A 14,228-nucleotide genomic window follows, 5' to 3' on the forward strand; every position below is an offset into this window, starting at 1 on the left:
TCAAATTACTAAATAATATCTACTGATAATCTATATCAACTTAATATATAGCAATGCCAATTGATAGCAATGTTGATTAAAATACGATGCGTTTGTGTAATATTAAAATGGTTTTAAAAAAATTCATTATCAATAATACTAGATGTAATCATGGAATAACTCCAATTGACTTGGTATAAGGTTTCAAGTTCGACTTTATATGAAAATTAAACTACCTAGTGGTCATATTAGTTCGGGTAGTAGTTGCGAAGAGTTCCAACGAGATCTTAGTAATGCTATTTGATCTCATCTTGGTTGCGAATTACCTCAACAACAAGAGTTCTTTGGATATCTGGTTGCATATCCTACTTAAAACCAATTAGTGATAAGTAGGTGGACATTAACCATTTAACCACATTCCTCCATGGTAAGTCACAACGCCACGTCTCGAATCGAGCAGGGGTTGAACTTGACCAACGCACATTAAGTTCTGAAGTGTATAACAGACACACCTTAAGTGTTAAAATGGCGCACCTTAAGTTTCAACAATACGCAAAATGACCAAAATACCACTGCATTTTTTTAATCCGCGTTCATCCTGGACGTTGATTTTGGCAAGATCAATGACTAACATTCATCCACATGTTTGACCTAGACAACTACTTCGCATTTGATATATAAATAGGGGCGCGCTCGAGAATGGGAGCCCAGGAGAAAACTAAGAACCAATCGCAACCGTGTACGTGTCTAAATTCAACGAATCAGATGTAATTATAAAAAACCACGTGGTGACATTTTCATAAATAAATTGAACGTTGGTGCAAGTAAAATGTGTTACAAGTGCAAGTAACTGTTGCAAGTTTGCAAGTAAAATCACTTATGGTAGGGAATATCCCGACCGACATGCCTTCGTCTTCTATTCTTGTTTATGCAGGTTACAGGTCGGATTTTCTTAGAAGAACCCGGTCGTACCCGACCGGTAGAACACCCGACCATCGTCTTCAATACCCCGTTGGTGGCCCTTAGATGAGAGAGTTGAGAAGAAGCACGTGGCAGCGTTAGGCGTTGACAAGCAGGGCTTACGGGGAGAAGACACGTCATTGCTACGTGGATGACATGGCGAACGGCCGGACTTGTGTCTTCGACCCAGCGGCTATAGATACCCGCAGTTGCAACAGTGTGGGGGACTTTTGGACGATCAAAAGGCTATTGTTAGAGCATCCCGACCGCAATCAGTCGGCCCTCAGAATAGCCAGTGTAGATTGTACTTAGGACCTTCACCTGGATCAATAAAAGACGTTTATTTGCTTTAATTGGTCTTATATTATTTTATTCACCGCTTATGTGGGAATTAACACTATCATTTTGGCGCCGTCTGTGGGGACCCGTGCAAGTAAGCTAACCGTTTGACGAGCACCCATCCTATTTTTCAACATGTATCCATTCGCATACAACCTCCTCGACGACGATCAAGCGGATGCAGCCAATTCATCCGATCATCAACAGACACAATACCAAGGTCCCACTGTTGACCTCAATCTCAACCTCTCACCACCCCATCCAGCAGTTCAGTACCCGGCCGCCCAACAGCCGGTCAATTATATCCAGCCGGGATATCCAACACCCGGTCAGCAGCTTCAGTACCCCGGGCAATATCCTTACCCGATCCCGCCTCCACCATACGGATATTGGCCCGGTCAACTGATAAGTGCATAATTGTTCATATTTATACCCCATGTCTACCCCATATTTAACCTTGTTTTGCTTATGAAGTGTCACAATGTTGTTCAAAATGATCTTTATTTTGCTCATTTGATCCATTATGCACAATTCATTGTCTTTGAGTAGAAATGAAGGATTTTAGATCATGTTGGATGCATTTGGAGTCAAGGGGAGCCAAGTTGAAGCTAAGGAGATGGATGCAACACTTCCAAAGGAGCCAAAGAGTGATGTTTTCAATGGTGTTGATCATATGGACAAATTAAACCAAGGCAAAAGTGAAACAAGTGTCAACAAGCTGAAATTCTCGCATGGATTATTCACTATTCTGTTTTTGGGCCATATCTCGGTCTAGAAGTATCCAAATTAAGTGATTCTTGTTCCATTGGAAAGAATACTCAAAGAGCTACAACTCATATTCAGACATCAAAGCCTAAAAAGGAAGCCATAGGGTTCAAAATTATCTTTGAAGTTGAAGTTCTAAACTTACAATTCAAAACTAACCACTGTTTGGTTTTTAGACCATATCTCAGCTTAGAAATGTCCAAATGAAGTGATTCTTGCGCTATTGGAAAGAAGACTCGAAGGGCTACAACTTTCATGAAGATCATAGTTCCAAATTCTGACGTTTTGAAGGCCAAAAGGTACGGCCAAGTGCACGGCCGTGTCTGTGGCCGTGTATTTTCTGTGCAATTCCAGTGTGCACTGCTTTTTTGGACACGGCTAGGGACATGGCCGGCCAGGGACATGGCCATGTCCCTGGCAGTGTCACTGTGCTCTGCATTTTTTTAAAGCACGATTTTTGGTCATTTCTACTTGGTTTTGACTCTTGTTAGAACCCTAGACACTCTCTTTCATTCTCCTTCATATTTTTAGGTTAGAATAGACTTAGATTTATGTTTCTTAACACTTTTGAAGCTTGTAATCTTGGATTTGAAGCTTGGATTCCAACATTTCAAGATTCCACCATCCATTTTCAATAGAGAAGTTTTCCTTCCTTTTATCTCTTTCTTTTGCAAGATTTATGTTTGTTACTTATGCTTTTGTGTTCTTTATGCTATTTAATCATGAGTAGTTAGTGTTGGAATTTTTAGCTAAAAATGGCATTTTAAGTGATTATTTTGTGGTACAAATATATGTGGGTCCACTTCCCATTTGGGTCGGGTCAAAGTGGATTCGGATTCTTCGTAGTGAGACGAAGAATTTGATATAATGTACGCTCAAAATGGATAATAGGTGAATGAGAAATTGATTCTCAAAGTGAACCTATTTGAGAGAAGTCAAAAAACTTAAGTTTAAATGCTAATTGGAAATTAGCATTTTAATAACTTTCGTTTGCACGAAAGTTGGTTGGAAGCTTAAGTGTAATTTAAGCTTGAAAAGCTTAATTGAATTGGGATGCATTCGTGTATTAAGCCTTGGAAGGCTTAATTGGTGAAATGGAGTTTTAGCTCCTTTCGTGCATGTGAGCTTTCGTGCAGCACCAATTTGGTGCTTCTAGCACGAATCAAATGCTATTTGCATTGATTCGTGCTGCACCGTTTCGGTGCGTGTGGACCACTCGGGTGTGGTTTCCAATCCCAATTCGTTAAACCTTCGGGTTTGTACGGACTTCTCGGTCACTCAGATATTTTGAAACGGGTCGTTGTGGTCGGTACGAATTAATCGCGTATTAAGTTCGTGACCGTTGGAATTATTACGATAATATTACGACCGTTTCAAACGTTATTATCCAATAATTAAATCGTGGATTTATGTTGGTTTAATATGTCATTTAGTGGGCTACTAACTCCTCTCTCCCCTATAAAAACCTATGTGTTGGGTAGAAGTTTTGTCTAATTTTTTTTTTTTGAACTTGAAAAATCATATTTTTCTCTCATCTTCTCTCAAAAGTTGTTTCTTGCAAAGAGATTCTACCAACACTTCCGTAAAACGTAGGAGTGCTCAACTTGTGTTCTAGTTCGCCGGGCTTTGGGTTGGAGTGCTCGAACGCCAAAGTCGCAGTCCGTTTTATCCTGGGAGACTGACGCCACAACGATCCTAGCACCCTCGGGAGGTGGCGAATCGGTTTTAAGGAGAGTGTGTGTACACACGACTCGGGCTTCCTCTGCTTCTTCTTGTTTCTTCGCGTTGGGTTGAAACCTCAGGTTAGAAACCCGTTCTTGCTTATTTTTTGTTCTTGGTTTCGGACCAAGTGGTAGGATTAATCTCGGATAGATTAAATCCTTATACTAGTTTCGTACTAGTTGTGGTGGGATTAATTTCGTGGAAATTAAGTCCCGTGTACTAGTTTCGTACTAGTTGTGGTGGGATTATTTTGATAAAATAAATCCCTATTTGGTTAATATATATACGTTGTATATATATGTAATTTTGGTTTCGTACCAAAATTGGTTGGAATTAATTTTCTATAAATTAAATTCCATTTTTTTGGGACAAATATATATTATATATATATTTTTGTGTATCGATTTATTCACCAATTTCCAACAATCTTAAAACCGATTAATTTTTTGGTGATTTAAATCGATGGATTCCACAAGTGGTGGAACTGTGAATGTTGCTCGTGGTGCACATTCGATTGGTCGGATCGGCAATGTAGTTGCACAATCCGAAACCCCGGTGAACTTTGGTTCGGAGACCGGTGGTGGCATCAAAGGGTATATCCCTACGATGAAGGTACATGGGACGGTACCTTGTGGATTGGTCGAAAGACCATGGAAATTCAAGATGTTGAATTTCGAAGGGTTGCAACTTAAAATGTTGTACAACCTAATGATTCTCGGCATGTCATGGTTCTTGACCGAGATGGTTCCTAGTGGAAAGGAACATGAGTCTAACGCTCAAACCATTAGCATAGTGAGGATTTGGAAATATTTGGTTTTCCTATACCTAAACTATGTTTTGAATGGTTTGTGTGACTCGTTGTGGGAATCTTTGGACCTAAAGTATAATAGTGATGACGCTAAGGCAAAAATGTTTGTCGTTAGCCGATTACTTGAATACAAGATGGTGGATTCCAGGATCGTCCTAAGTCAAGTTGACGAAGGAACGATCGTGAGTGAAGTCTTTCAAGTGGAACCTAGTATCCATTTGTTGCCTTTGGGCAGAAAGGACTTCAAGAAGCAATTCTACGGAAAATGCTTCAATTGTGGCATTGTGGGTCACAAGTGGACTGATTGTAAAGCACTTAAGAGGAAGAATGATTATTCGGAATCTAACGTGGTGTGGGTCAATCAGAATGAGTCCGAAATCATCCTCTCGGCAATGGTGACCGAGGTAAACCTGGTTGGTTCGAACCAAACGGAATGGTTCATTGATACGGGTGCGACCCGACATATGTGTTCCAACCGTAAGTTGTTTACTACCTTCGAGACGACTAATTGTGGGAAGGTATGGATGGGAAACTCTGCTCAGTCTACTGTGGTAGGCATGGGCAAAGTAATTCTCAGAATGACCTCTGGGAAAGAGCTGACTCTGAACAACGTCTTGTACGTACCGGAGCTACGAAAGAACTTAGTTTCTGGTTCATTGTTGAACAAAGATGGCTTCCGGTCAGTGTTTGAGTCAGATAAGGTTGTTTTGTCGAAATCAGGAGCGTACGTAGGCAAGGGTTATGTGCTAGATGGGCTTTTCAAGCTCGATGCAATAACCGTAATTAATAAAAGCGTTATTAATTCAGCCTACTTACTTGAGTCTTCGTGTTTGTGGCACGGTAGACTGGGTCATGTTAATTTTAATTCTATACGTAGATTAATTAACTTGGACCATATTCCTGCATTTCAAGTTGATAAGCACAAATGTGAGATTTGTGTTGAGGCAAAACAAACGAAAATTCCTTTTAAATCGATTGAAAGGAAAACGGAACCACTTGAGTTGGTTCATAGCGATGTATGTGATTTTAGATCAATACAATCGCGCGGTGGTAATAAATATTTTATCACGTTTATCGACGATAGCACACGATACTGCTATGTGTTTTTGCTTAAGAGCAAAGACGAGACCGTCGATAAATTCATTCTTTATAAGAATGAAGTGGAAAACCAACTTAATCGGAGGATTAAGAAGGTTAGAAGCGATCGAGGTGGTGAGTACGAAGCACCTATTGGTGACTTCTGTGCAAGTGTAGGTATCATACACGAGCGTACGGCACCTTACGCACCTCAATCGAACGGTGTTGCCGAACGGAAAAATCGCACATTGAAAGAGATGATGAATGCGATGTTGATAAGTTCGGGCCTACCTCAAAGTATGTGGGGTGAGGCGATTTTGTCAAGTAACTACCTTTTAAATAAGGTTCCCCGCAAGAAGCTCGATAAGACTCCTTATGAGATGTGGAACGGTAGGAAACCTTCCTACCAGTACCTGAAAGTGTGGGGGTGTCTTGCCAAAGTTTTGGTGCCAACACCTAAGAAAATAAAGATAGGTCCTAAGACGGTGGACTGTATCTTTATTGGTTATGCACATAACAGTAGTGCGTATCGGTTCTTAGTACACGAGTCCCATAATCCGGACGTACATAAGAACACGATAATTGAATCAAGGAATGCATTGTTCTTTGAAGATGTATTTCCGTATAGGTCCAGTGAGGGACCTAGTACGTCGAAACGAACATTCGACGAGGCTGTGGATAACGGCAGTGGAGGGTCTGAAATAGAACCCGAGCTCGAAGCTAGACGTAGCAAGCGAGTTAGGATTGAAAAATCATTTGGTCCAGATTTTCTGACGTACATGTTAGAATGTGATACGCACATTATAACTTGTTTACTAGAAAATGAACCGGATTTTCTGACATGTTTGTTAGAAAACGAGCCTCAAACGTATGTAGAAGCTGTGACTTCTATGGAAGGACCAATGTTGAAAGAGGCTATAAAGAGTGAAGTGGATTCTATCCTACAGAATCACACTTGGGAACTGGTTGATCTTCCTCCGGGTAGTAAGCCCTTGGGATCCAAGTGGGTCTTTAGACGGAAGTTGAAACCTGATGGTTCCATTGAGAAGTATAAGGCTAGGCTTGTAATTAAGGGTTACAGGCAACGCGAGGGCCTTGATTACTTCGACACGTATTCTCCCGTAACGAGAATAAATTCCATAAGGATGATACTTGCCATAGCCGCACTGCGGAATTTGGAAGTTCATCAAATGGATGTGAAAACAGCTTTCTTGAATGGCGAGTTAGATGAAGAAATCTATATGGAACAACCTGAGGGTTTTGCGGTTCCGGGCCAAGAAAAGAAAGTCTGTAAATTGGTTAAATCGTTATATGGTTTAAAACAAGCGCCTAAGCAGTGGCACGAGAAGTTTGACCATGCGATGTTAACCAATGGGTTCAATATAAACGAAAGTGACAAGTGTGTCTACGTTAAGGAAACGATAGACGGTTATGTCATTCTTTGTTTATATGTGGATGATATACTCATCGTGGGTAGTAACGATCGAATGATCAAATCTACCAAGGACATGTTAAATTCGAGATTTGACATGAAGGACATGGGTTTGGCAGATTTAATCCTTGGGATTAGAATCGTGAGAAGACCTGATGGTCTCGTGTTAAGCCAATCTCATTATGTTGATAAAATCCTTGCAAAGTTTAACAAGGATGATTATCAAGTGGCTAGGACTCCATTAGATACTAGCGTTCATCTGTCCAAAAATCGTGGAAAGTGTATCTCTCAAGTAGAATACGCTAGGATTATTGGAAGTTTGATGTATCTAATGAGTTGTACCAGGCCTGATATTGCCTTTGCGGTTAGCAAACTCAGTAGCTATACGAGTAACCCCAGTGATACGCACTGGAAGGCAATAGTGAGAGTTATGAGATACTTGAGGTATACTCGTGACTGGGGACTGCACTATACACGATATCCTGCTGTACTTGAAGGGTATAGCGACGCTAACTGGATATCGGATATGAAGGACTCTAAGTCCACGAGTGGCTACGTGTTTACGTTAGCCGGTGCAGCCGTTTCTTGGAAATCCTCAAAACAAACCTTGATAGCTAGATCCACGATGGAATCTGAGCTGATAGCCTTAGACAAATGTTGTGAAGAGGCTGAATGGCTACGCCATTTTGTGGAGGATATTCCTTGTTGGGATAGACCTGTACCTCCAATTAGTGTGCATTGTGATAATCAAGCAACAATTGGGAGAGTACAAAGTCATATGTATAATGGTAAGTCTAGACATATACGTCGAAGACATAATACCATTAAACAACTACTCACAACGGGTGTTGTCTCTGTTGACTATGTGAAGTCAAAGGACAATATAGCGGATCCGCTAACCAAAGGGTTGAGCAAAGATGTTGTTGAGAAGTTGGCACGAGGAATGGGTTTGAAGCCCATGGAATAAAAGTTCTATAGTGGACACCCAACCTAGCTGGCACCTAGGTTCAATGGGACAACTAAATTATGGAACGAAGCGTGTCACTGTGGGGGTCTCGGACTCCCTACCATTCCTCGTTAGAACAGTGACTCCCGCACGAGGCTAGCATGTTGATGCTTTAATGATTCGAATGTCGGTTGACATGTGTGAGTATGCGGGATACTCGATAAAGAATCACCTATGTTAGAGAGAAGTGGGGTCGCTTCAAAGGAGAATTGATGGGCTCAATTCTTTAGAAACTCTCGCAGAATCAGGAAAGTGACCCATGACCAAAACGGGCACACCCATGAGAACAGAACAAAGGTTGGAAGGTTCCTGTGTGGGATATGTCATCGTCTACACAAACGGCAGTTGGTTCAAAGACATCAAGTTCTACCATACAGCCAGTAGAGTAAACATATTTTCACAAGGCAAGGTTCAAAGGGTAACACCTACCTATGCTATGCAGGGATCGACCGTTGAGCACGTTCGTGTCGATTTTTCCTCGTCCCGAAAATCAATTTTCATTCATGTGGGGGATTGTTGGAATTTTTAGCTAAGAATGGCATTTTGAGTGATTATTTTGTGGTACAAATATATGTGGGTCCACTTCCCATTTGGGTCGGGTCAAAGTGGATTCGGGTTCTTCGTAGTGAGATGAAAAATTTGATATAATGTACGCTCAAAATGGATAATAGGTGAATGAGAAATTGATTCTCAAAGTGAACCTATTTGAGAGAAGTCAAAAAACTTAAGTTTAAATGCTAATTGGAAATTAGCATTTTAATAACTTTCGTTTGCACGAAAGTTGGTTGGAAGCTTAAGTGTAATTTAAGCTTGAAAAGCTTAATTGAATTGGGATGCATTCGTGTATTAAGCCTTGGAAGGCTTAATTGGTGAAATGGAGTTTTAGCTCCTTTCGTGCATGTGAGCTTTCGTGCAGCACCAATTTGGTGCTTCTAGCACGAATCAAATGCTATTTGCATTGATTCGTGCTGCACCGTTTCGGTGCGTGTGGACCACTCGGGTGTGGTTTCCAATCCCAATTCGTTAAACCTTCGGGTTTGTACGGACTTCTCGGTCACTCAGATATTTTGAAACGGGTCGTTGTGGTCGGTACGAATTAATCGCGTATTAAGTTCGTGACCGTTGGAATTATTACGATAATAATTACGACCGTTTCAAACGTTATTATCCAATAATTAAATCGTGGATTTATGTTGGTTTAATATGTCATTTAGTGGGCTACTAACTCCTCTCTCCCCTATAAAAACCTATGTGTTGGGTAGAATGTTTTGTCTAATTTTTTTTTTTTGAACTTGAAAAATCATATTTTTCTCTCATCTTCTCTCAAAAGTTGTTTCTTGGAAAGAGATTCTACCAACACTTCCGTAAACCGTCGGAGTGCTCAACTTGTGTTCTAGTTCGTCGGGCTTTGGGTTGGAGTGCTCGAACGCCAAAGTCGCAGTCCGTTTTATCCTGGGAGACTGACGCCACAACGATCCTAGCACCCTCGGGAGGTGGCGAATCGGTTTTAAGGAGAGTGTGTGTACACACGACTCAGGCTTCCTCTGCTTCTTCTTGTTTCTTCGCGTTGGGTTGAAACCTCAGGTTAGAAACCCGTTCTTGCTTATTTTTTGTTCTTGGTTTCGGACCAAGTGGTAGGATTAATCTCGGATAGATTAAATCCTTGTACTAGTTTCGTACTAGTTGTGGTGGGATTAATTTCGTGGAAATTAAGTCCCGTGTACTAGTTTCGTACTAGTTGTGGTGGGATTATTTTGATAAAATAAATCCCTATTTGGTTAATATATATACGTTGTATATATATGTAATTTTGGTTTCGTACCAAAATTGGTTGGAATTAATTTTCTATAAATTAAATTCCATTTTTTTGGGACAAATATATATTATATATATATTTTTGTGTATCGATTTATTCACCAATTTCCAACAGTTAGTTTATGGACTTGAGTTAGGGTTGTGTTATCTATCTTGATGCTTGATTTGTGATTATTGCAAAAAAGGGGAAGAACTCCAACCTAGGGTTCATGTGTTTGTGAAGGTTTTGTATTTATATCTTGTTAATGTTTGATGTACACATTCATTAGCTTGTTTTTGGAGGATTCCTTGTATCAACGAGAGTTGGGTGATGAATCCAAGCCACCCCTTGCATAGACCCGATTTCTTCCTACGAAAATAGGAGAAATTGGGGGTTTTAGATGCTTTGTGTGCTTGATGGACTTGGAATTGATTCACCACGAAAGTGGGGCAATTTCTTGTTCTAATCCTTGTTTATTAATCACGAGAATGGTTCGTAGACTAGGATGCTTACGTGCTTTCCATCTTGATTCCTTGGTTACTTGTTCTCCCTAATCCCTTAGGTTGTTAAAGCATCTAGATGATAATGCTCCCTAGCTTGAGTCCTATTTCTTTATTTCGTGTTTATATCTTGTTAATATGTGTTTGTCTTACTTTGTTTAGTTAGCGTAGCCTCAATCTTGTTATGATTTGCTTAGCTTCTTGTTGATTTCCTTATGCTAGTGGTTAGTTTCTTGTGATTGCATATTACGTGCCATAACCCCCAATCCGTTGAGGACGACATTACACACCCGTACACTCACCATCACTTATTTTTGCTACATCATCAACCGATGTATTATACACCACCGGCCGGTTATCCCCCTTACACGCCTGCGTACACGGCTCCAGTCCCCGCCCCTCCGATTTACCCGACTGCACAAATAGAGCCGGAGCATCAGCCCACTTCTCGGGCTCGACGCTCGGCTCGTTCGCGGTTGGGGTCGCAGGGTGCCGAGGCCATGGAGGTACCACGGCAGGTTCCACAGGTGCAGCCGGAAGTTCAAGCCCAAGCGGAGGACCCCGAAGAAGTCAATCGGGCAGTGGCATTCCAGCGCCTCCGACCAGCAATGCGGCAACGATTAGGACCGCAGGACCCGAGCCGGCGCTCAGGAGATATACCGATGCAGGAGGCTAGCCAGGAGGCTTCATCCGGGCATAGTGGGTCGAGATCGAATCGACGACGACGCGCCCGGGAGACGACCCAGGCCCAGGAGGTCGAGCTCAACGAGACCCGAGGATTGCTCCATGATCTCCTGGCAGAATTCACTCGGTTTCAGAACGAGCAAGCAGCGAGGCCCCCGGTCGACCAATCATCCTCGCTTTTGAGGACACCCTTCATGGCGAAGATTATGGCCCAACCATACCCGCTCGATCTACAAGTCCCGGGGAATAAAGGTTATGATTGTAACACCCCAGATTTTCAAGATACTTAAAACTTATAAAATAAAGGTGAAATCTCATTAAATCCCAAAACATAATACAAGAGTGCGGGGTGCTATGCCACACCTGAGCTAGAGAACTCAGGTGCACAGGCTAACTATCTAATATCCTTAGTAATGTAAATGCATAAACATGGCACACAGGCCGGAAGGGAAACTATCTACTTCTACGCTCCAAGTTCTAGCGCGCTCCAGTGACTTATTCTTCTGTGCCTGAAAGACAAATATATCTGTTCAGCGAGAGATGCTGGTAACCCACTCCAACGCGTTGAAATACAATACATATAGAGATATATATAGATATACGAAAACCATTTTGAAGCATGAAGATATATCCTACGAGACTCTAGCTTTTAAAACCGGGAATGACTCGACAGATAAGGCTAGACACAAGCAACAGTTATAATCAAGCATATACAATCCAGAACAGGCAAGACAGATAAAGCTGATCACGAATAATAATCATAACCCATCATACACAATCCCTAGCATAAATCCCATAGTCAAATCCCCAATATACTCATAAACACAACTCATCCATATCTCATCAAATAGCACACTTTGTTGGCGCCACAGGACCAATCGCATGCCCATACATGAGGGTCAGCGCATATAGCTCTGACACGGCCCCGCAGCACCCTGCCCCGTCTCACATTACGGAGGAGCCGATCACAACCGGCTGATGGACCTTTGTCCTACATAATATTTATATACCTGACCGGTCTTTACCAGCCTGGTTAACAGTTGAGATGGTTCTCAGCCCATTCAACTGCCCGTATAGTGGACCTTTGTCCTATATAATATTTATATACCTGACCGGTCTCTACCAGCCTGGTTAACAGCCGGTATGGTTCTCAGCCCATCCGACTGCCCGTATAGTGGAACTTAGTCCTATATAATATTTATATACCTGACCGGTCTCTACCAGCCTGGTTAACAGCCGGTATGGTTCTCAGCCCATCCGACTGCCCGTATAACCCGATTGATCTCAACCAACTCGGGGTTACACACACACATAACATATAGCAAGTACATGCAACCCACATTAACATGTTGGGAAGGGGGAGAAAACGTATAACAAAACCTATGCGTGATCTCTCACATACTAAGAATAGTCCTAAGGGGTTCATGCTTCTTCCACCTAGGTCAACGGGATACCAATTCAACTAGCATGCAATATAATAGACCCATAACCTACGAACGGTACCCGAAATATCAAACTAGACATAGGCACGATAAACGGAATCCGTTGGGACACCACGGGGAACGGGGGAACATCAAACGGGGAAGCCGGGATCCCAAGGTGGGATAATTTCCAGCGGGTAGCCGGTGGGTGGGCCCGCCGGCTGCCCGCCGGACTATACTGTTCCGGGCAGCGGGTCGCCGGCGGGCAGCTGCCCGCCCGCCGGCCACCCGCTGCCGGGCGGTATTTCACGGCCGTGGGTAGGTGGCGGGTCCCGTACCCCCCACCAACCCCCCACTGACTCTTTTCACACACTTTACGCCCCGGGAACCGTTGTGGAACCCGAAATCATACTTAGACACTTTATAATGCAATTAACGGCAACACGTAGACAATTAACGAATCAAATACAAGAAACGAACGGCACATAACCTATCATGCTTTTCTAAATATAATCAACACCCAAACATGCGATTTCCCCACCCGATAAACCAAGAATAAGATCATACGATACAACCTAGGGTTCTAATCACTTTTATATCAACAAGAATACGGTTCGTCTTCTAATTACAAGATTCGGTACAAATAACACATAAGCATTAAGAATGCCATACAATAATCAAGAACGACATATAATCATCAAGAACTCTACATAATCATCAGGAACACCATAATTATCAAGAATCTCCCAATATCAAGATCACCCATGGAATTATCCCATCAATCATCAATAATAATATCACAAGTCACCAATACACAATAATACGGGGAAATCCTACGGGGGAAATCATAGCTATGAAAATAGGTTTTGTTGAGACATGGGTTACCTCTTAGCCTTAATTAATTCCTTGGCTATGAAGGGTCTTTCTTTAAGCTTTCTTGCTTTCTTGATTTCTTCTAGGGAGATTCTTGGAGCTCTTCGGGGAGGTGGGGCGTTATTCTTGTGGTGGGGAGGGGTTTCTAGGTGCCTCTTAAGTCCCCTATTTATATATTTAGGAGTCCTAGTTAGGAACTAATATTATGGGCTTGCTAATTCTATTTCTTTTGGGACTAAGGATTGGGTTTAGGGATAAGGGCCCGTGGACTATGGTGGGCCTTTCCTAATTAATTATTGCGATTTAATTCTTTCTTTTGGGTAATTGATCAACGATTTAATTGATCTTAGGGGTCGTAACACGGGGTGTTACAATGATGGCCGTACGGACCCTGAGGTCCATGTTAACGATTACTACGGGAGTATGATGATGATGGGCGTGTCAGACGCCGTGATGTGTAGGGCTTTCTACTCCACGCTTTCCGGTCGGGCGGCGGAGTAGTTCCGAACGTTGCAGCCGGGTTCTATCTCTGATTTTCCTACCCTGGCTATGAAGTTCGTGTGGAAGTTTATCACTTCCAAGATAGTGATGAAGCCCTACATGTACTTGGAAAAGGCCAAGCAGCTTGAAGGGGAGAGCTTGACTGATTTCCTTGTCAAGTGGAAGGCCGCGGTCGGGGAAGTCGAACCGATGGATGACGCCACCGCCACCCATATGCTCCACATTTCTCTCCGGGCGGGTTATCTCTATCAAGATTTCATCCTCCATCCCCCGGCCACTTATGAAGAAGCCCTTCGAAGGGTGACGGATTACGCTAATGCCGGAGAAGCGAATGTCGTCAAACGATCGCAGGAGGTCAGGACTTCA

This window comes from Ipomoea nil, unplaced genomic scaffold (genome assembly GCF_001879475.1).
Source record: "Ipomoea nil cultivar Tokyo-kokei standard unplaced genomic scaffold, Asagao_1.1 scaffold1721, whole genome shotgun sequence".
Taxonomy (NCBI): domain Eukaryota; kingdom Viridiplantae; phylum Streptophyta; class Magnoliopsida; order Solanales; family Convolvulaceae; genus Ipomoea; species Ipomoea nil.